The 24,227-nt window shown below is 39.8% G+C and overlaps 1 protein-coding gene across 5 annotated transcripts in view; it reads left to right on the forward strand.

Moving 5' to 3' along the window:
* Window positions 1-24,227, forward strand: part of LOC114878955 (small conductance calcium-activated potassium channel protein) — a 129,197-nt gene that overhangs the window by 60,574 nt on the left and 44,396 nt on the right. The window contains exons 1-2 of one of the 5 annotated variants that reach the window (XM_046287722.1): window positions 4,054-4,751; window positions 10,265-10,739. The exons of 2 other annotated variants lie outside the window; for them this stretch is intronic. The gene's annotated coding sequence lies outside the window, so the exon portion shown is untranslated. Of the gene's footprint in view, window positions 1-4,053; window positions 4,752-10,257; window positions 10,740-24,227 lie in introns of those variants that run through there. 2 more of the 5 variants (XM_046287723.1, XM_046287724.1) reach the window with 2 other exon arrangements.

The following is a 24,227-nucleotide window of genomic DNA, read 5'->3' on the forward strand; positions in this document are numbered from 1 at the left end:
AGTTTGAAATATTTAAATGGAACAGAAGTCGGATTAGTTAGAAACTTATTTAGTTTATTTTTCAAGAAAAATTAGCTCGATTCTAAGGGAACTAGGATGAAATGGAGCTTAAAACTTAATTGGATGGTTGCAGTAAATTAAAAGGATTCATGGATGAATTTTTTTTTGAAGAGCAAAATCGAGCTTTGATTAAAGGGTCGATTATTGCACGAATAATGCAATTAATGTATTGCACCCGACAAAACGAGTTACAGAGTGAGAAAAAATGACAAAGGACGGCATAGTACATTAATTTCACTCGCCCTCCTTTTTCATTTCCGCCATCTGAACAGATCATTTATGCAGCTCGGATCAAATTTTACGTGGAAAATTTTTTGGAATTAAAACTATCCCTTTGATTTCCTTGCTACATGTTCCAAGTTTCACTAGTATTAAATTTACATTTCTGACTATAACGATTTTCACAAACTGCCCGAAAGGAAGGAAGGCATCCCCTAAAACGATTTCAAGTTTACGAGGAGGCGTCGTATGGTCAACATATGGGAAAGGATTAGGCCGTAGTTGTGTCTCCTTCGTATAGACCGGAAAGAGGGCGGACAACAGGGGTGGTGAATATATGAAATATTGGGGTCTTTTTACGAGGAATTGTAATCTTCTATGTAGCGAATCATGATTGATGCCCGGAGATTTTACGACCTATAAATTCGTCAATTTCGAACAAACAGTAAATAATCATTTTCATCGACAAGCCACAGAATTTTTTTTCATTAATAGATAATTGCTATGTCAAGTTAATTAATACCCCCATTTACTCCACAGAAATTTGTCGAAGTGCAAAATATATTAAATGAAATTTTCAAAGGAAACATTTCTCCTTTGATATCGTTTTCATTTTTTGAACCTACGTTACATTCGTGTTAGGTACGTTTTCACGTGACAGTAAATGGCGACCTTTACTCACGAAATATCATGAATCTTTTTGTCGTAGAAGTCACGAAATGAAATCGGTAAACCATGGTAAAGAGTATATTATCATACGACCGTTGAAATGCTTTGGGCTAAGTTTATTTATAGAGGGGAAGTGGAAACTGTAATTTGATGCTCAACAGTATCGCGAAACCTTTTTCCCCCATCCCTTGGTCGCGTGAGGTTAGCCTAACCGTGAATTACCATTTCACGCGGTAGCCATAGGAAGGCAGATTGAAAGATCGATCGAGAAATGGCTGGTAACTCGTAGCTCGGAGGGGAAACGTGAAATCTCCTTTGTTTCGTCGCGTGACGTTTTCTACGCTCATAAATTACCGTCGTTTAACACCTTTCTCTTTCGACAAAGCCAAGAGAATAAATTAAAAAGAATTTATTGCGTCTCTGAAGTCTGCATTTCACTTAAGATTTTCTCGAATTGGAAAACCCTCTATTTTTTAAATCGAGCAATCAACATTTATCATTCGTAAAAGAAAGCGTTTGTAGCTTCTTTTTGTTTCTTTTTAATTCGATCCAATACATTATCCAGATTTTGTTCCATCTTATTTATCACGAGTTTCCAATTTCCAATTTCATCCTCTAAGCGATTCGGTCGCAGAGAAACAGTGCGGTAAAGGAGATTCTTCTTGAAAAACCGACAGAGCAAACATTCCTCGGGAGGAAAATGGCTGGCCATTATAGTCATTGACGAAGTACCGAGGATCTATCTTCGCGAAAGTTTCATCGTGAAATATTGCTGCTGACGTTCGTCTGGAACTTCTTCATCGTTCCTTTGTCTGGATATCCGAAAATGCAGCCTGTGCACACGTTGAGAAACGCAAATCTTTTGAAGGGTAAACTTTTGCCATAGTAGATTAGCAGGAATTCCATCAGTGATAACCAGAGTCACATTTATTTCTTCTTTATACTTCCCTTTTGTGCTCGGAGCTTTCATCTTCCGAAAATTCTACTCCTTTCACGCTGTCGTCACGAACTTCCGCCGGATTTCCTGATACGCGAATTTACGTCCAACGTCGTTTGCACGTTCGGACGTTCTGCAGGTTGTTGGCTCGATTCTGTTCGTCTTTATAAACGAGAAGAAAATTAAAGGTAGCATTTTTTAAATTTATAATTTGTCAATTTGGAAATAAAGATTTCCCACTGTCATTTATGAAAGAAGAGGATGAATCACTATTGAAACGCACCCTTATAAAAATTACACACAGCCTAAATACACTGAAAGGCTAGTTTGATCGCTTACGTAAATCCCTGACCCCTGTCCAGCCAAAATCGATGGAGTATCGTCCACTGGTCACCTTATCAAATTCCCGTGGTCGCGATTATCCGGAATCTCTTCTAATATCGATCAGCTCTTACGACATAGACGTGGGTAACTATGTGTTCGTAAGTAGTTACGATCAACGTGTAGCGATTTTCGATAAGCAAACTGCCACGTCAAGACACATAATCGACGTAGAGCCGATCGTTTACGACCTCCTCGAGGATGCATCTTACTTTTGAAACAATGGACCCCGAACGGGGGATGCATCGAGTCCTTGATAAATGTCTTGGTGTAATGTTTCAAAGAAGAGCGATGGGGATGATTAATGTCTTAAATATAAATTTGACCTTCTGGTAGCAAAACACAGTCTGCCAATGATGCTCGATTAATTAAGAACGTTTTTAATCCTTCGATTTGTTTTACCTGTCGACTGATCGAGGAAGGTAGAGAGCGGATGGGAGTTAAATGGGAAGGGGATTAAATAGAAAGGATCCTGATTAGAATGTTGATGCTGGCGACGATCGATGCTCGGTTCTTGTCGCTGGATTCCTTCGTGCTTCGACTACGATATCGGAGAAAAGTTTTCGGTGGTGTTTGGAACTGCACCGGGAATAGGGAGGGCAAGTTTTTACGTGTTAATTTATCGAACGAACATGGCATTGGATTGGAAACATTCAACGAGTAAAAGGAACAAAGTTGTTGATTTATATAAGCTTATCAAATGGATTTCGAGAATTTATTGAAATACCACATGGTATCAATTGAGTGATTCATTAATCATAATCCTTTTATAGAGTTTATAAGATAATACTCCGATTCTGTCGAAGTTACTCGAACTGAAAGAAAAAGAAAAGTGATTTGTATGAAATTGAATTTGTTCGGGGTAAGAAAGATTAAATCAGCATCCAGCCGAGAAGAGTGTACGAAACAAATTTACAAGAGCTTACCCTCGAATCCAATAATTTCATCGAATCCCCTCGGCTGCTTGTACAATTCCAACCACCCCTTACATCCACGAATTACCCCGTCGATTTTTCATCGTAGAAGATTCACCATCGAGCCCTGCAGCGACTACCGAAAGAAAATAAAAGGGTCTTCGTCTCATTAACGGAGACAGAGCATCCCCTAGATTCTAATTCCAATAATCGAGAGTCCCCGCGGTGCTAAGGAAATCTCTTCAGCCGCACCACACCCTCTGGCATTCTCCAACGAAGGGTACAAAGACAAACTAAAAACCATGGAAATAATACTCTTGGCAATTCCACGATTACTCATTTATTCATTTACCATTTTGCTACCAAATGTGATTATCTTCCCATAGATGTATCAAAAAACTTTTCTAACAGAAATCTGAAATATGAATGAAAAGTCAAACGGGGTTGCGGCTTGTCGCGCGCTTTTAATCAACTCTCCGAGGGTTGAACAGTCATATGGACAGCGTTGAACCGATGAATTCGGTCGCCGCGAGGAGCGATAACCGAAATTAGCCGGCACGCAGATGTGTTTACACGCGGGCGACAGCGTAGCGAGAAGATGGTAAGCGGAAGGGAGCAGAGCGATTCGTAGACGAAAGACAGAATGAGCCGAGAGTGATGGAGGGGTTGCATGGGTGTACGTACGTGGTACACAGAGGACAGGAACACAAAGAAGGGGTAGCTGGTAGGAGGGCGAGCAAGGGGCAAAGTAGTTGACGGGGTATGGTTGGGCGAGGGTGGCTGGTTCGGTAAGCGTCGGCGAGTCGGGGCAGAGGAAGGGAAAGGAGGAATAAATGGGGAGCGACGCAGTCCTGTCGGGAGCGTCACAGCGGGCGGACGCTCACCACCGACGCTTCTCTCGCTCGCCTCGCCTCGCCGCCTCGCCTCGCTGCCTCGCCTCGCTCATTCTCTCTCCCTCCCTACCCTCCACCCTCTCCCTTCGCTCTTTTAGCCAGCATCGCGTCGTCATCTCCACATCCAGCAACAGCCGAGTCGCTCGCGAGACGTAGCATCAGCCTCACCCTCTCGGTTACTCCGACAACTGCGTGCGTGTCCTCCTCAAAGGGCGCATACTTTTTATTATCATCCTTTCTCCCGTCCCTTGCCGCCTCCTACGCGGCCCTTTTTCATATTCTACGTTTCTTCGTTACGTTGCTCTTTCTCTTCCAATATCCCGTTCCCTGTCACCCCGTCGACAGATGCGCGAAATCACTTCCGGTCAGATGTTATCAGTGAACTTGTGCGACGATCGGTCAGTGAAAGGATGAAGGGAATATCGGCTGGCAGAAACACGGACCGTTGGAGATCGACCATCAGTGACGGGGAGGACCAGTGTCTCGGTGCCGTTTCCGGTTCCTACGCGACCACGTTTCGCTCCTCGATGTTCGGACATGTGGTCGGACCGTGTTGAAGCCTCGCACGCTCGAAGAACTGACAAGATGCTTGGTACCGATTCTCGATACCCATCCTGTTAACGGGAGAGGTAGATCAAAATCGGCGACAGGCTCGACGGAGAAGCGATTCCCTGGAGGGTAACTGCTCCCGCCGGAATTTTGCTAGTTTCCGAAACGTGACAACCGTGATAGAACCGAGACGATGTTTGGTACGACGTCTTGTCTGTCGTGTTAATGAGAGTGACAAAGTTAAAGGACGATAATGATTTTCGAACGCGACACACCGGCGATGGTTGATCAGGAATGTCTAGAGTCGACCATATAAAGAAGTTATAGAAACGGGGGATGAGAATTTCACGCTTGATGCCACCCTCGATTGTATCTAATTTCGTTGAAATTTTACAGAGAGAAAAATGAATATCGGACGATGCCGAGGTGTTTTAGAAATGAATCGAATGAATTAGTAATGTCAGATTCGTTGCCGAGTGACGATTAAAAGACAAAGCGAGGAATTCGGGCGCCAGAGGTGCATCAATTATTCGCGGGGACACGAAAGTTCGATTCGTTTCGATCGGAACCTTGAAATGACACGCTGCTCGCTCGAGGGTATTAATAAACTGGTTGAAAGAAGCTTTATTCTCGGCGGCAACCAGGAAAGTCAAGATCAACCGGCCTTTATTGAATAATTAATATGATTTCCTGATGAACTTGCTTAACTAGCCATTTCTTTAACGAGCTGTGTTTTAACTGCTGCCAAGGGTCCTTGAAAAATGTCGCTCAGAGAAGGATAGTTGTTCTTCAAACCTTTCTTCCTGTCATTTTTCCAAGAATTCAAGTTAATATTATATTTATTTATGTTTTCAATTAGTTGTGCTCAGATTTATCGAATTATTGCAATATTCCACTGATAATTTTTCTGATTTCTTTTCACTTCGAGTTTATCCGCTTAATAAATAAAAGTTTCTATTTATTTGCATCATAGTGGACGTAAATTTACAACAAAATCGAACGATGGAAAATTTCTAAAGCAACCTAAGCGTAACTCGTACCCTGAGGTATAATAATCGCTGAAGGGAAAATCAGCGAAATTTCCATGATCCAGTTACCCTGAATGTGTTCTATTTTCCTTCTTTTTTTTTCTTATTTTCATTTAATTATCGGCACTCGAACGGCGGGTATTATTTCAGTGAACCGCAGATTTACCTGTAAAAATACAACGATCGCGAATTCGTTTAGCGAATTGATTTAAAGCTGGATCAAGGTTGACGGGTCGTTTAAATTCGGCCACTGAACGTCTGGAATAAAGGCCTCGAATCTCGTGATTTAGAGGAAATCAAGACTGGCCGCGTCATTGCATTACATAACTTAATTGCTGAACCGTAACTGGCCTTCGGCGATATTGCAACTCTCTGTCCCGTGTGTGTACATGGTAGGACGGTATGGGTATGTTTATCCAACGTCAAGCTCGAGCTGATTTTAGTAAAATTACCGTCGTTGCTAATGGTCGCGGGCTTCCTCTTGTGGCGGTCGCTCGATATCGATGTATCGAAGATACATTAACTTTAACGAACCGAGACGGGTGCAACGATTCGAACGAGTTACCGATACGTTTTTCATCGCGTGACACCCTATATTTTAGACATTTTCTAAGCCAGACTCTGGAAAAATGACTAAGTTATTGCTGGATAATGTTTAATGCTTACGATCGACAAAATACTGAGGGTAACGAGGGTAATTTGTTTAAGTAGGACCGATATGTCTGCTCCTCCTGATTATGTCACTGATTAACATCGAGGTGGAATTTTGAAATTAAATTGACTTTACAGTGGTCTATCTTACATTATTTTATAGGTGTTTGATTTAACGATTACTTAATGAAATAATTAAAAATGAGTGTATTTAATTTCTTAAAGAATCCTCATTTTTTTTGTATTATTAAGAATCTTCCTTAGGAGGATTCAGGGATTAACTAAATTCTTTAAACCACTTATCTGATTGTCCTTTAATTAGTTAAATGTACACGGGGAACGAATGTTCTTTAAGTCCTCCTGCACTCTAGAGGGAAATACAATTCTCTGTATTTACAAGAGTTTCAAGAGATGTACTTACAAATGTTTGAAATTGTACGGTCGTTGCAGAGTAACGGAAAATCCTAATGAGTTTTCAGTAGGTTAATATTAGCGAAGCGATTACAGGAGATATACATTCTAATCAGTGACCTAATTTCTAGGAGCAAACGCACCAAGATGCTCTGGCTAACCCTTCATTAGTCGCGATGTTTCCGTTGAAATAGGAAAGGTGGCTTTCCTCTCATTACTTAACCAGATTACAAAGAAGTATGTCTTCCTCTTTTTATTAGCAATTGAAGCTCGCTGGATTTTAGAATCTCTCAGTTAAATAAGAAGAAGCTTGCCTGGAGTTCTTGCTTCCTTATTTATATAGCAGAAAACCGAAGGAGGCAACAACGAAGTCTCGTTAGCGTAATGGTTAAGGTGTTCGCTTTCTATTCGAATGCTCCCTAGATTCAAATCCCTAAAATCTTCCAGTTTCTCCTCTGTATAAATTACTAGATTCTAGGAGTTTCTTACTAATTATCAATATCATGATATTCAGTAATATTTCAATAGATATAATACCGAAATTCGTATGAAACTTGTATGTAGAATCAAACGAAAGGAAGCAATTTAAAAGATACTAGCATAAAATAGAGGAACAAATGAAGAATTGTTTTAAAATCTTCAAAGAATCCCCAGAAAAACATCGCTGATTGAGATAGGAACGATAATGAAAACGCATATCGGAGCAATAAAAATGGAAGAAACATTACGTATCTGTGAAATATCTGATAAAAAAAGTTGCGAGGTAATAATCCGAACACAAGAGAAAAACGTCAATACTGAAAATAACACGGGAAGCTCTGGTACGACAATGGTCCCCGGGATTCCTCGGGAAGAGTTCAACGAAAAAGGGATGGCGCAAAGAACTCTGCCGGTATATATGTATATCCATTGGGATAAAAACGAGTGGTCGTGTCTCGGGAAATCCCTTCGGCGTCTCTCGCGGACAATTCGCTTTTCATCCAATAAAATATTCGATTCGAATCCTTCTCTTGCATGGATTCTTACGCTCCCCCGAAGGAGAAGCGTTGATTCCCGATTCCAGTAAGGATGTTGTTCACCAACGATCCACGTCGATTCTTCAAAGCGATTGAAACGTACGGAGGGAAGTCCAGCCCTGTTAACGCCTACGACAAACAATTTGATTTACTCGACAAAAATAGGTAGACGTACAAAAAATCCGCCTCCGTGGCATTCTGCTGTTCACCCTTGTTGAACTCTGACTTTTCCCACCGCTTTTTTCTCCCTTTGTTTCATACAACAGAGAAAGTTTTTGCTCTTAATACTTTCACGATTTTCGTCGTTCCATCGTTCTTTTTCCACCCGAAACGAGACTGTAAATTTTTAAGTAATCAATAAGAGCTCGTCAATCTTGCCAATTGAAAAACGTCGGAGATATATTGTTTCCGTGCTGTATAAAATTTTTCAAAAATTCACACACTTGAAATACAAAATAGGGTAAGGTCAAAGTGTTAACTATCATATATGGAATAAAAATATGGAATAAAGGAAAGTATCTCGGTGCACTCGTATTTCCAACCATCTATGCAAAGTTAAAAGCTTCTTTAACGGTCCTTGCATAGCGTCGCGTGAAATCGATAAGCCAAGTTGTTGGTTCGTTTGTAGATGACTGCATGGTCGAGCAAACCACGACGGATTAAGAGGAATCGTCGGTTGGACAGAAACGAATTTACGAGCGCGTCGCCTGAAAGCGGTTTGATATCGTCGCACTGGCGACGATAGTAAAATTCGTAAGGCTGATCAAAAATTCAAAAAAACCATTTTTACGGGCGACGTGCAACGACCGACAGCCCCCACATTTCGGGAACGAACGACGGATTGATCGTTCCTCCTATCATCCATTATTTTCGCGCCGTGATTTCATCAGCCGGATGAAATATTGTTTCGAAACGATTAACTTATATCGAAAGAAAGAAACAAAATAGGATACAACACTGAAATAATTTATTGTTTATACTTTGAAACATATTGATGATTGCGTTCATTGTATTCCTTGGCTATTATTGAATGCTTGTGATTTGTACCCGTAGCATGATTTATTATTATTACTTTTTTTCCTTTTAATTAAATGCCAGAATAATTGTAGCTTTGTAACTGTATTTTCTCTCCTCTTTTAAAATCGTTGGGACAGTTACGTTTTTATTTTTACATTTGCATTTCTATGCTCGGATAAACGAAACGGAATTATTCAAATAACAATACCTCTGAAGGTAGAATTTTCAACAAACCTTCAATTTAATATAATTTAATTTGAATATTTTATTTTAAAAAAGGGGATACACGTTTAAAAACTCTTGGACATATTATTTCTCCTAAATAACTGATCACACATCCGCCACTGAATTATCTCTGACAAAATATTCAATATCTATTAGTAAAAAACTGCGAGCCGTGTATCGAGTTTGAATATTCAAAGAATTTATATATCAAAATTTTATTTGAACGTAAATTGATATATTGCAACGGCGAAGGAGCGATATGAAATTGTGTGAAACGAAAATTGTAATAATTTTTGAAAATGAAGAGGCACGCAATATCGGGGTGGAAAAATCGCGCGAAATGAACATTGCAGTTCACGGAAGGATCATTTTCCGATGCGCAAGTAACGATTTCCACGGGTGTAAATTTTTCATCGTTCGTCGAACGCGTGACTACACATTTTAAAAGCGGTTCCCGTTTAATCCGTGGGATCTTCTGGCCAGGGTGTCACATACGTGGCTGCAAGTGTGTGCAACGTGTGATAGCGTTTCGATCCGACACGTTGAAAGGCAATTTATGTCCGTATCACGCAATTTTCCGTTCGAGCATTGATACTATAAAAAACGGTCGCGACGAAGGAGAAGCTTTATTTTCGCACACGTTTGAAAAAAAAAAAAGAAACGAATTCGCGAACTATATTCTTCATTCTCGTTGATCAACGAATATCTGTTATTATTATTCTTTCATCTTAAATGAAAAATGTTGCTCGATATCTTTTTAAAAATCTATCAACCGTGAATAATGTTTTGGCTAAGCGACAGTGATAGTAATTTGATTAATACACGGAAATTATTCACAAAGTTGCAAAGCAATTATTTCTGAAATGTTGCCTTCGATCATCAGAAGCAACGGAAGTATTCAAATGACGAGCATACACATCGTCCTCCGTACACCTGTCACGATAAATCACCTGCCAATCGTTCTCCATAAATCATACGTCAGAAATTGTGCGATCGTTTGACAATCCTGTCCATATTTTCTATTTCTCTCGTAAACCAGCCCGGGTAATATAATCAGAACACGTGTTATCCGTACGAGCTCTGTATCAAACATCGTCGATCAATAACCAGAGTGGCACAAGATAAAAAGGCGTCTATCACGGTCGTCACCGACTCTCTTGTCTCGTCTGGTCTGACAGAAATAAATTTTGCTCGAAGAAAAAATAAAAATTAAAGTCAGAAGAGGCGAAGGAGGGTGGAAGAAATAAAAAGCTTTCCATCATTCATGTCGACGATTAATAAAATGCCGAGATAGATAACGAGCTTGGTGATCGATTCGAAAAGCTGACATTGAAAGTCAGCCTGCGACGAAGAGGAACGAGAAGCTCGTGAGTGATTCGCGATGAAGAAACAAAGCTCGCAAGCTTTCATCTGCTTCGAGGAGAAGTGATGTACGTTAGGGTATCTTGTAACGTTGGACGCGTTCGAACGGTACGAAAATCGTTATCGACTAGAAAATTGATCGACCGTTCGATGAACCGCGCGCCATCGTCCACGCGGCCGTTCGAACGAGCTACGAACGGTGAGGAACACACCTTTTAAACATGAGTGATTCAGTAAACCGTGACGAACGATTACACGCCGCGATGCAGCTGACGGGACGCGGTACGTTTAGTGAAGTGCATCCTGGCGATAAACAAACAAAGTTGCATAACCGTGCCAGCGACGTCCCGGTCGTGGCCGACCTGACTTGAGCAGCTACGCGGACAGACGTAAATGTCACTGAGAAGGTCTGTGTTACGTTTCCACTGTTGTAATTAATTTAATTATAAGATGCAGAAATTTGTGAAAAATACAAACTGTCGACGTGGACAATTCAATTTGAACCTCTTACGCTTGTAATTATATCACTGTCGGTTCAGTAACTAATTAATTCAGGTAATTGTTCGTTTCTCATTTTCATCTGTTCTATTGTTTTTTCTTAAAAAATGAATGCTCCCCTGAAGAAATGTTACGTGTCTCGTTTTCTAAAGATTGTATAAAAGGGGGGAGATGAAAGGTCTCGAGATTTGTGGGGTGAAAAATTAAAAATTGAAATATCTGAGGGGAGAGATGTTGAGAAATCAGGAACGTCAAGCGAGATAATTAAATATTCAGGGTTTAGGAGCTGCGAAACAAGGCGAAATAAAAAACGAAATAAAGAATGTAACCAATGGACAGAATTGTGCTTGTAAATTGAATCAAATGAAAGTGAATAGTTATACTTTTATAGTAATTGAAAGATAGGATATCCAACGTTGGTGTTTCTAGTATTAAATTCGAGGAGGGAAAAAAAGATTGGCAATGCAAAGTTAGCCGACGCGATCGCAGGGAAAGTCCATTTCCCGAGATGTCATCAGCTAGCGAAAAGAGAAGGTTTCATCAAAAAGAATCGAGTGTCCGTGGAAAAAGAGCGGCGTTCAAAATTGCCAGACCTATTGGATGCTTCCTCCGAAGTGTTTACCCAACTTTTCCACTTTTCATTTCAGCTTCCTTTCTGCACCCTTGTGTCCTATCGCCAATGAAATAGAAATTTCGAAATAGAATAAAGATTTTTCTGAAAATTTCAACTAGAACGGTTGCTCGCAATTGTATTCAATTACAAGCACAGGATTTATCAGCTGCATTTTTCTTGAAAATATTTGGAAAATATTTCCCAGTTTTACATGAAATTCCTTCAATTTCACGCATTCCGCTTAAATCGACCAGCACCCTGGTGTCACCCAACACTCTTCTCTCTACATTCTTGTTTGAAGGAAAAATCTTTGGCATCGTTCTTTTAATTATCAATCTGTTTCAAAAAATTGATTGGAAATTCTCGAATCCAGCCAAAATTGTCCGTCGTCCCTCTGGTTGAATTTTCTTGTTGGAACGATCGTCTCGAATTTCCTCCACGTTTTCGGTACAGGATTGGTTCCCGCGATGAATCGTCAGTGTCTTAAAGAGGAATCGCGTGGTGTGCCAAGGTTTTTTTAGTAATTTGCCTCGATTCTGCGAGCCAGGCCTAAAATCCTGAGTCCGATCACGTCCTGGCTCGACGGTAGCTCGTGGAACGAAGTTTCGCGCACGTTTAACGGACAACTGGGACGTTTTATCATTTTCACTAGTGCTCGAGATACGAACCGGGTCGCGGGAACAATGTCTACCTCTTATCGACGAGATCTCGCTGACGACAGTTAGACAGAAGTTCGTTCAGCTTCCGCCCTCGGTCAAACTTCGCGATCGTTCCACGGAATCTTCCCTCGGTTACTTTGGATACGAGCATTTAGAAAGGGATTCGAGGATATTAAAGCTTATTGCCTCCCTTTTATCGCGGCTTCCTTTGATCTTCGACGAACGATACCGAGATTGAGAGCCCATCAGGCGTAAGGGTGAGTTTTCTGAGAAAGAGTTACCACATCACCCTTGTATAATAAAATTCAACACTGTTTCGTATTACGATTCAAGGAGTACCTTCAGAAGTTTATGCAAAAAAATTCATGTAGTCAAGAGTCAACAGCACACCCTCTTACATCGTTATCAGATATTCTTGAACGTCCCGTTCTTGCTCAAAACCAATACCCCGCCCCTGTTTTGTAGATTCAGAGGGGGTCAACCCAAAACTTTTTTATGAAAAAACTTCTGCCCGTGTAGTCAAACCGCGAAGAGGACAATACTCAAACTCCGCGACAACTTGGAACATTCTTGTCGAACAGCCATATAAAACGACATATTAAATAGGGAACTGCTTCTACGATATTCTTCATCCAAGTCGTTTTTTTTTCTTATTTTTAATCGCATCCTTAAGTTTGAATACCGTTCCTACAATTAACTCGAGTTAAGATATGAAAATTCTCTGAATTCTGGAAATACTTCTGCAAAACCGCAGACGACCAATGTTCACCGAAGTTTCTGAATGCTTGCCTCGACAGAAGTTTGAGCAACATCTTTGATCGATCTTTAAAGTAAACTTGGTGGATGCGGTTCTTAAAGAACATTGACGTTCTCTTGATATTCGCGGGATACACTACTTTAATTTAAACTTTTATTAACTTAGCTGATGAGGAATAGAAAATTATCGTTGAACATGAAGAAGGACGTTCTTTGATGTAACTTTAATATTACAATAGAGAAAATATTAACACTTTATGTAAAATTTGTCGATCTCAAACTTTTGTTAGAAATTTTGGCCTATGTCTGACAAAGCGTTGACCCTTTTCACTGCTCTGGACTGAGTAGGTGTATAAAATTGTTATTGAACACGAAAAAGACGTTCTTTGATATAACTTTAGCATTATAACAGAGAAAATATCGAGACTGGATATGTCGATATCAAACTTTTGTTAAGAATTTTGGTCTATGTCTGACAAAGCGTTGAACCTTTTCATCACTGCTCTAGACTGATTAGGTGTATAAAATTGTTATTGAACACGAAAAAGACGTTCTTCGATGTAATGTTAACATTACAATAGAGAAAATATCGAGACGGGATGAAAAATTTGTCGATATCAAACCTTTGTTAGGAATCATGTCTGACAAAGCGTTGACTCTTTTCACTGCTCTGGGCTGATCACGCGTATAACGTAGGATTACGAGTCTTTCTCTTAAAAATTCTGAATTTCTTATCAGCTAGAACGCTTTATTTATTACATTGCTGTGATAGGATGATAGTTTACCACAGCCACGTTAAACTTTTTCATCGCTTTCGGCACGCGCACGAAATTACACGGAAGAAATTGTCAGAACATTTTAAATATTCCAAGTGCAACACGAAGGGGTTGCAGACAAGGCTCGGTTACAAAGAGATGCAAAGAGAAACGCGGCCTTCTTCTTATTTACCCTTTTCGCGGGGCTGCTTGCTTTCGTGGCTAACGGATTTCATTCGTATGCAGATTAGAGGCTGGCCTGGGACTCGCACAATATTCCCTGGCACAATAACCGTGCCGGGACTGGCCTTTGCCGATTGTGTGGCGGCCAACTCGTGCGGAAAAAGTCCGCGGAAAAACGGCCGCCGATGGTAACGTCTGTTTCGTGCAACGCGATAACAGCCTGGCGCCTTACTTTTACCGCGTATTGTTTCGTGAAAATGCTTTTTCGTTTCCTTCGAAAACGGCAATCGCTCGAAACGCGAAGAATGTGTTCTGGGGAGTAGATCGCGAAAGGGGTGAGTTCGAAAGTGTTTCTGGGAATAAATTCTTCCAGGAAACGTAAGTCGCAGGATTTTTAGCGAAATGCGTCACGAATAAAATTAATCACCGAAGTATTAGGTATGTTGTCTGTTTAATTCGCTAAGGTATTTCTAGAGCAATATGCGTACATAATCAAAGGGGACAGATTTTTTTCCGGTGAAAATTTTTTTATGAAATTCTTGTGTCACGTTAAGTTCATTTAAGAACACGTTGGTTATCAGGATGGATTCTTGGGTCTAATGAGAAAATATAGTCGGAGTTAATAAGAATGAAAAATGAAGGAAGAAAAAGTTAATAAGGAGAAGATATACTACGCGTTAGTCTCAGTAGTATAATTATTCTTTCCGTAGACTTTGATTCTCGTTATTTTATCATTCATGTTGAAGCACCGTCGCTAAATCCACATTACCTGAAATACGTTTAATAAATGATCGTATATCAATTAACAATAAATAAGCAACCTTCAAACGGCAGGTCCATTCAATTTTAAAACAGTATTGACCGAGTAAATTGTTGCAGAAACAAATGTTTCTAATAATCTATTATTCATTGAAAGGCGCACACGTCTAAGTAAATATGAATAACTTCATTCATACATATTACCTTGATATCAATACTAAAATAACGAGGATCGATGCAGGCTGAAGTAGCAGGATCAATAGATTCGTGAACAGTAGACAAAGGCCACTGAAAAATTCACTTGGAAGCTTCGTTGGCAAAAGCAGCAGATGTTTCAGGAAGGGTCCCTCTTTGTATTGTCTTATCCGTTCTTAGACCTTAACCTGAACGACAAACATTCGCAACCCTTTGCTCGAAGGTGACGGGAAAGAGAAATACCGTTTGAAGCATGATCGAACCGCGATTTCTACGATTGATCGTGCGCGAAAGATCGCGTGAAATTCTGGACAACAATCCGACGAAACCCTCGGGCTATTCTGCGTTTAATTGGCCGTGGTTAGTTATTAAGACGATTTCCCGAGCTCGTGGATTACCTCATCGTCGCCGTACTGAACAAACTTAATTAACTCGCGAGCAGCTCGACGATTCGTCAGCCCGTTGCCAGTATCAAAGAACGCTTTCCTGTGAAAAGAGCACCCGTCCAATTTCGATGAAAGTGACTCAACCTCCGCGAGATCTTTACGTATTAAAGCATTCTCGCTGTCAACCTAGAGCTTACTCAATTTCATTATTTATCCTCGAAATTGGCAATGTTGACTCGACCCAATGTAACGTTCATTGAAGAGCTATTCTAGCATGGACCTGACTTTTTCAGACACCCTCTGAGATTTTTTCACAAAGGAACCGTACAACTTTGTTCGTTTATATTTATATGTATATTATTTGAAATTTTTTTTCAAAGAAATAGACTAAGAGGAAATGAAATTCCCCTTAAAGGGAATAATTGAAAAAGAAGAATAGTCGAACTGTGAGCATGATAAAGTGACTAGACGATCTTTCCTTCGATAGAAGAGAGGATACTTGCATGTAACAATGGATACTATTTTTCACTCGAGAAGAAAAGAAAGCTATCGGATGAATTTTTCACCGAGCACACGCATCATCGTCTACTAAGAAACGCGTCTCAAGAAATCAGACCATTAACGATGGTGAATCGTGTAAAATGTGAGAGAACCCGAAGAAAGCGTTCCTCTATCCATCATTGTTCGAGGAGTAACAATAATGTTTCGTCTAACGTTCAGATCCATCAAGTAGTTTCTCGATAGTAAGAATGAAAGGTGAAATAATCCCATCGCGAATACACTTCAGAGCGAAGGGAAGCGCGAACCGATAGCCAAAACACGAATAGTTTTATCTTTGTTCCGGCTTTTCTTTGATTCGTGCCGGGAATATCGAAAACTTGCTGCAAGATTAAATTCGCAACGATATATCAGATGAAACGTCGGTTTTGAAGGCAAATATTGACGGTGTCATGGCACAGTAGCTTTTAGATCTACCTTTTTAATTGCTTTTTCGCTTCTATGCCAGAAGAAATAAAGATGTCTGCATCGGTTTCCTTCTGTTTACGGTGTGTAGGAACGATTCGGCACGAGTTCGGAAATATAAACGAATTGGCTGTCGGTGAAAAATATGAAACCATTTTATTCGAGATTATATTTTGTGACACCAGTTGCGATGAATAATAATTATTTCTCGGTAGATATCGAACGTAGGGAAAAGTGGATAGGTTTGAAAGGATTTCGCTCGACATCTTTCTTGATAAATGATTCTCTACTTTTTATTGGTATTGTACATGTTGCTTCGTCTTACATTCAACTTCTTGCGAGATGAGTTTCTTGTTAAGTCGAGTTTCGAACAAAAGTTTCTGCCCACCCCGCTGCTCTGAATATGATAAATACCGTGTAAGAAGAAGAAAAACATCTGTTTTGTATTTTATTACAGTTTTAATGGCACTTATTGTGGTACATTGATCACTGAAAGTAAAGAAACTGAACGCGACAGCATAAAAGTTAGATACTCGAATAAAACATTTAGTAGTATAGAATTCTCTGTGCAAGTAGTATAGGTCAGAAATAAATCAGACTGCACCAGCAGTCTATCCTTCATTATAAATTCGGACAGTTACGATATTTAAACACATCTCTTTCTCAATGTATTCAGTCCATATTGTTATTAATTTAAATTTTATGCATAATTAACCATGATAATTCATAATTGGATATAATGTTATGATAATTAACTAAACAATTTCTCATTATTAAACCTTTTCATTCTCAATTATAAAGCACAAGGATTGCGATACCGTAGGGCATGATTTTTACAGTCTGTGTTTTATTATAATTTGCAGATATAATATCGTACGTGTACTCTAGGATGCTTTAAAACGATCCCTAATTAAATTATTCGCAGAATGAATTCTCGCGGTGTTCGCGAGATTCATGAAATACCACGTAGAGAAAGTCGTTCGCGATACGCGGTGTTTAACGTTTCTGCTAGAAGGAATTCGTTTCGATGCTGAAATTCTTTTTTCCGTCGAATTATGTGGAGCATGAATTTCATGCTAATTAATTGTTTTAATTAATCACTTTCGCAAAAGAGTTATTGCCTGTCTTACATTTGATGATTAAATGGTAATCAAATATATTTTTATGTAAAAAAAGGATACGTTGCGAAAAAATTGCAAATTGTACACAGACACTGATTGATTGGTTTAATCTATAGACGCTGTTAATATTGGGGAATTATTCGACGGACAATATCGCACCTGGCTGCATTGATTTTTCACGTGCGAAAATATTTGAAATAATCGGGGGTAATTCAAACGCGAAGCCGGTAATTGGAAAACGTTCGAACGAAAATACCAGCTAACAGTAGCGAATTTTCCGTTTGAAAAACAACCCGAGTGTCAGAGATTGAATACCTGGTTTCGCGTATCTTCGCAAATCAATCGAAATTCGTGAAATTGCTATTTACCCATTAATTTCACCCGGTTAAACATTCGTTAATCAACCACCATATTCGACAGTAATTTCTCTGATCGATTTGAAAATATTTACCACTCGGAAACGTCAGCTACATTTTTCACCGAATTTTACAGACAAAATTCGGTAACATTTTCGAAAACTTCAGGCACAACTCATGGGAATCGAACTTTTATAAATTGAATTCGCGACAGATGGATCGTTCTGAACTCGTTTACTCGAATACTGGATTCAATTTTCCGATGCTGGTTCTCATTCATTTTATTTCTACCGGGAATAAATTAATTTTAAATGGATTCTCATTCGGGTTGTTTAAATATTATAATTTCGGTATACAAAAATCTCGTTTGGAAATTCCAGTGGCTAATTTTAGTCGATACACGTATCACGGGAGTTAATTTTTAATATTTTTAATGCTCTACGAGTGGTAAATATCTGGATAAAAATTTGCAAACGGATACGTGTTCAACGCGTGCAGCATCGATAATGAAAAAAACATGGTTTCCGTGGATTCGGTGAAGAGAGGAAACTTAATAATCGTGGTTCCACGAGTCGTAGAAGAACGTCGTTCTAAAGGTACCCTCTAAAAGCCTGTCAAAATTCAATGAGCCGGAACTTGGTTTGCCGGCGTTAAAATGCAAAAGGGATTCGGTATGGGTTATGGAATATATACATAAAATTAGACGAAGAGAACCCCTTAATCCCCGAGACGATATTCACGAAAGCGAACCTTCGCGAAATCCTGTCGTTTATTGAGACATCCTAGATCGAAGCGGAATTTCAGTCGAACGATTCCGACGGAAATAATCCGATATCGCTCGCGACACTCGCTCGTGAATCTCGTTGTTCAACGCGTGATAGAAATTGGAATTCCTCTTCAAATGAGAGGTATTAACGTATCGCGTTAATATTCCGCCTTGACGTGCGCCGACCTCGATTTTCCGCCTTATTTATCGAAACGATGTTAAATATCCAAGTCTTGATCGTATTTAACGTGCGTTTAATTCACGAGTACCAAATTTAATATCATATCCCATCGAAGCACGGTTATTGTTATCATTATTAGAAATAGAAGCGGAATTTTTGTATAATCAACGAGGAACCGAGAGGATGTTATTATAATAATTTTAGCACTTCACACTCGTGTATATTATAAAATTTATTCTCGAGGAAAACGGATCCATAATTTTGGTCAACGATGTTTACAAGTCGTATCGACTCGAGCCTATCACTTGAATGATTAGTCATCGAGGATACTTCTCTATCTTCCTACAGACAGAGCATTGTCCTTCTGGAACATTTCGTTTCCATTAGCGAGATTATCCTCGCGGCTCGAAAGGTTGATCGTCGTGCAACGGAATGAAATTGAATAGAAATCGCCAGTACGTGCCTTGGCGTACTGATACCTCTCAGCGGGTCGTGGTTGAATGTTTAATGTTATGTGAATTGAAAGAAATTCTGCCAGGCGCCGACTTTGTCTTGTAGCTCGATCCCTGGGATCCGTTTCTATCATTCGAGCCGAAGAAATTGATGGGGATAAGAAAAAGTTCCAAATGATGAAGCGGCAGAGAAGTCAAATATTTCAATTACAACAAAATAAATGTATAAAGAAGTAGAGTTTAATATTTGAATCCTTTAGAGATCGTTTAAAAGAAATTGGAAACCAATGAACAGCATCTTTCTCGATTAAACTAACATCTATTTATTTATTTAATCCCTGACAAATTACCCTGACTCTCTCACGATCCGCGCCAACAATAGTGGTATAAATTCTGAGAGCGAGTTGTTTGCAAACGTGGTACCATAAATTCTATTTAACCCCTCCATTATCTGTTTGGTGCGAAGCTAAAAAGGTTCTCGAGAACGCACGACGGGAAGGTGGTACAATCGCTGGATGATTAACGCGATGAACCTCGCTCCTTGAAACTAATTCAATGAAGTAACCAAGTGAATTAACCAACGTTTCCTGAAACTGGTTAGAGTGATTTTCTCTTAAAAGTTGCTACATCTCGGAATCGACCACGAAACTACGTTCGTGGTGCATAATTAACGAAAGTTAATCAACCACAGAACGAATATTCCAATAAGTTTATATCTTGATATTTTGCATCGCGATATCGCGAAGCGATACATCTTTGCCGAATGTTAATTAGTTTCATTCGTTTTTTGCTAGGTGTTAATTATTCATGAAGTGGAATGATACTAAATCTTTTCTTCTTATAAGCTTCATAAAGTGTATCATTAATTTATCGCTGTTTTAATCAGCTACGTTATGAATTTTTGAATCATCTGCTGTTATAAATGTGCAGAATTTTTATTGGATAATTTGCAGTCGTGTAATGACTATTTAGAATCCAAGTTTATATTAGAGTATTTTATATAGAGAGTGTTCGACTAGGGGTCGGTATCTTTGCAGAGGGTTGTAGCTGGAATGATTCTGGACAACTTCTTCCTTTACCAAAATGCTCGTTAAGACTTAATTTTTGTATTATTAATAAGAAAGGCCGAGTAATTTGATCGCGCAGGCTCAGCCTTGGGAGTGTCGGTTACAAGTCGAGCGCGACGCAGTCGAGTAGTTTGTTTACAACCACGGTCGAGCACGGTTGTTGTAGCTAATACCCTCGCGGCTGCATGCTCTGATTATATTATTTCATAATTATTCATTTAATATTATTATTTTATTATTATTTATTATTGTTATTTAATAATTTAATAATTGAAACACTAAGCCTTAACGAGCATTTTGGTGAAGGAAAACGTTATTCAGAATCACCCCAGCTACCACCCCTTCCAAGGATGCTCACCTCTAATCGAACACTCTGTATGTACCATTTACTTTTATGTAGTTCGTAATGTAACCATGTTCAACTATGTACGTACTTATTATACTTATCTACCAACTAATGTGCCTGTCTCGCCGCATACCGATTTACTCGTCTTTTCTTTAAGGACTTACGGTTTTATACATTTGTTTAATCATATACGGTCTTGTTCTACTTGCCTGATGACACGTGGTGTTATCCTATTTGCCTGACAATTTACAAACTTCATCTAGAAAAATTACAGTTGACTCTTCTCGTGTCCCCATTAATACCATAAACACAATTTCACTTCAATTTATTTTTCTTTACAGATGACGACACGTACTTCGTTTGTTATAGAAAGATTAATTACCGTCACGTGTACCTAACATTACCAGTCAAACTGTTAATATAATCTTCACAATATTCAGGCATCGTTCTAACCGGATTTCCAACGCTTACCCGGAGTTTGCCTTTTATTACCCTTACTGAAAGTGGGGCGGAAATTTCGGTCAGGGAAGAAGTTGTGAAACTCGCGGATGCTGCCGATAAATGGGTGGCATATTTGAGCAGCGATTGACTTAATGTTGTTGGCGTTAAATTTACGATACCTTTCTCTCTTTCTTCCTTCTCCTATTACTCGAGCAAGTTTAACACGTTTATCACTGGCGTTCAATTGGAATCATTTTTCTTAAAGAACAATTTCAACTCGATATTAAAGTTACCTTTAAAGCTACGATAGTTTATACGTAACGAACTTCAGTTAGACGTGCGAAGTATCGGTTCAGAGAAATTAAACCCTTATCAGGAAATTCAACGTCGTTGAAGCTTTACCATAACTTCCTTCCTTCCAACAAATTAACCTTATTCATTATCGAGAAACTTACGACCACAGTGGCGCGTTATCAAATTCAATTCTTCAGCCGAATCTTCGCTCGATTCTGTGAAACGATAACGAGCCGACAAATGTCATCGAAACTTGGCAGAGGCCGAACGAGGTCGCAGTTTCTTGGAAGGAAACCCCTTGAAAATTCTACGTCCTCACGAAATTCCGTGTAGAAACGTTCCACTAAGTTTTATTCGTCAATGAAACTCGATACCCCACGGAATCGAGGGCAACCTTTGCCACCGGGATCGATTAAGGGTCGCTTGTCGTTTCTTCAAATTGTCGCAGACGTTCTCGCGTACCGTCGCGTCGTTCGACTCGCGAAACCGTGAACCGCTCGGAATTTGCGTTAAGGTGAGAAACTTTATCGAGAGGACAAGTTTAAGATCACCTTAGCCAATCAAGGTTTAGATTAAGGCAGATGTAGTCTCTAGGGGCGGTTACCATGACTACCATCCCCATTTCTGTATCCTCCTTTCTGTCCTTTCCCAATATCACCACTCATCTTACCTCTTCCCTCTCTGCTCAAAGGGAAAGGTCACCAGGTCGACAAATGTAAAATTATTTCACTTGCATTTCGTGATCAGCTGATACAATTATAAGTTTCACGAAAGTCAGAAATATTTTCTTGTTCAATTTCGAGTTACTTGTCTGACCATCCATGGATTTATACTACTTGAGTGAACACCTATATTCTTGTTCTACTTGTCTTAACGCTTCTAAACATCAATATTTTCCAAAATTTTTATTTTAAACAACTTCTTGTGACTCTTGTATAATTAACTTCTTTCTACTTTCAAAAGGTTTACATGTTGCAACATTGAAACTATGAAAATATCGATGGAAATGATTACAAATCATGCAACCTTCGTTATAAATAACGTGTTCTTTTTTTTCTAATCCCAAACAGATTAAAAAAGTTTCCATCAGCAAAGGTACGATTATATCAAGCGCCTTTATCTACGTAATAATTAATTCGTTATTTATATAAGCACAACTTGATGCGGGATTCTATGTAGCACGCGAGCATGATTTTGAAAGTGTTTCTCAACCCAGCGCGAATACAATCAAAACAATGTTTCCTTAAATTTCGCAGCGAAGAAATGGGGACCTCGCGACGCGACACGGATGTTTCTATTTCTACTCCGATAAACGGCGAGAAGTAAGAAATTCAATCTCAAATATTCGTTCGTTGCGAACGAGAATCGCATTCGATGAAATTGCGTGTTCTCGAATGAAAGAAGAAAGTTTCAGCGATGTTGTTCCGGGATCACTACGATTTACCGAATGTACAGTTCCTCGATTTAATAACCGAGAGTAGGTTCACGTAACTCGAAACTACGTTAATCATGCTGCGAAAAGTCGGGATTAAACGTTGGATCGAATTGCTCGTTTCGTGGCCTCGTTTTATTTCCCTGAATTCGAACGGATCACCGACGGTTCAAATTGGAAGAGCATTCTAGTATTTCCAGCGGTTTCCAGCACCGCACGTAAACAGTTTTATCCGGCAACGTTGAGATAAATTTGAAAATTCAATTCCACGCTCAACAATTGGTCCGAACAAAAAGTACTATTCAAAAATTTGGTTATTTCTAAAAATTCTAGGCAACGTTCTACGATAATAGCACACTGATGTATATTTTTTTTCTCCTACGGTTTGCCGCTTTCGCAGCTGGAAAATGTTTTAAGAGGCAGGAACCCGGAGAAGGAAATTTTACCGTCTTGGTAGGAAAGTTAAGCTCGGAACGTAATTCCCTGGCGAGTCGCAGTACTTTTTCGCGCGTCAAATTTTCAAGGAAACGCGACGCGCTATTTGCATGGGCGTCCATCGTCGCGACGTTTACGATTCTCCTGCAGAAGTGTAATTGAGACGCGCGAAATTGAAAGGAACAGCTTGATATTCTTCGGACTAAATGAAGTTTCATCTACGGGGCGTGGTTTGGTGCAGTCGCAGCTGCATCTGGTACTCGTTAGCGGGAAACAGGGAGGAACAGAGGGGGACAGACGAGAGGGTTTAAGTGCTCCTGTTGCGCTACTTTCCGAATGAAAATTCATCACCGGGAATTAAGTTTTTACTTCCGTGCGTCGTACGTTTAAAACTTGGATTACTCGCCGAGCAATTTGCATTGTGAATCATCCGTCATCAAACGACTCCCGGTTTATTTTAGATAAATGCTGCCCTCTTGTATCGCGACGTTTATGAATATTATCAACGTCAGTCAACCTTCTTCCCTTGGTTAGACAAATAACGTATGTTGATATGGGTACAGATTTTCTAGGCATGATGTCAACACTTTTCTGTCACAACTCGGAGTTTTTCCTACCATTTTTACTCCAGCCACGTTTCCTGACATCCATAATTTTCGCTGGTAGCACGCTTTCAGATTGTATTTCTATTTCCAGCTCGTATTTCCGGCACGCTTTTAGACGGAATTTTTCACCTCGCCTGGGTTGCCCGTAGATTTTCGCGGCGAAAGTCGCGATATATCGTTCGATGAATCAACCCCGTTAGACGGCGCGCCCGGAACATATCGGAGTCACGCAATTTCCGCCGATGAATAAGCCGCGTCGCGTCGCGTCGCGTCGCGGTGTCACCGTTAAACGCGTTCCCGCCACGACATTTTAACCATGCAGAGATGCAATTTAGCGGGTAGAGCGCCCTTTGTTGGTCGATTTCGTTGTCACGAACGGAGCCGGGTTTCGGCCTTCGTTATTGTGCCACGAAAGCTCCTTTGTGCGCGACGATGTCACCCTCTGCTAAAAGGCCAACGATGCTTTCGCGAGCCGCGTTAAATATTTCGTTCCACGTGTTGCGAACAGTAGTCGGAAGGGATATACTTTTTAAACTGGTTAGAAATTCGGGAAAGTTACGAGCTTACTCGAACGTGTAATGAAATTAATTTAGGCTATAAATCTTGATACGAGAACGAGCAAGGTCTTCCTA

The sequence above is a fragment of the Osmia bicornis genome, chromosome 11 (assembly GCF_907164935.1).
Source record: "Osmia bicornis bicornis chromosome 11, iOsmBic2.1, whole genome shotgun sequence".
NCBI classification, from domain to species: Eukaryota; Metazoa; Arthropoda; class Insecta; order Hymenoptera; family Megachilidae; genus Osmia; species Osmia bicornis.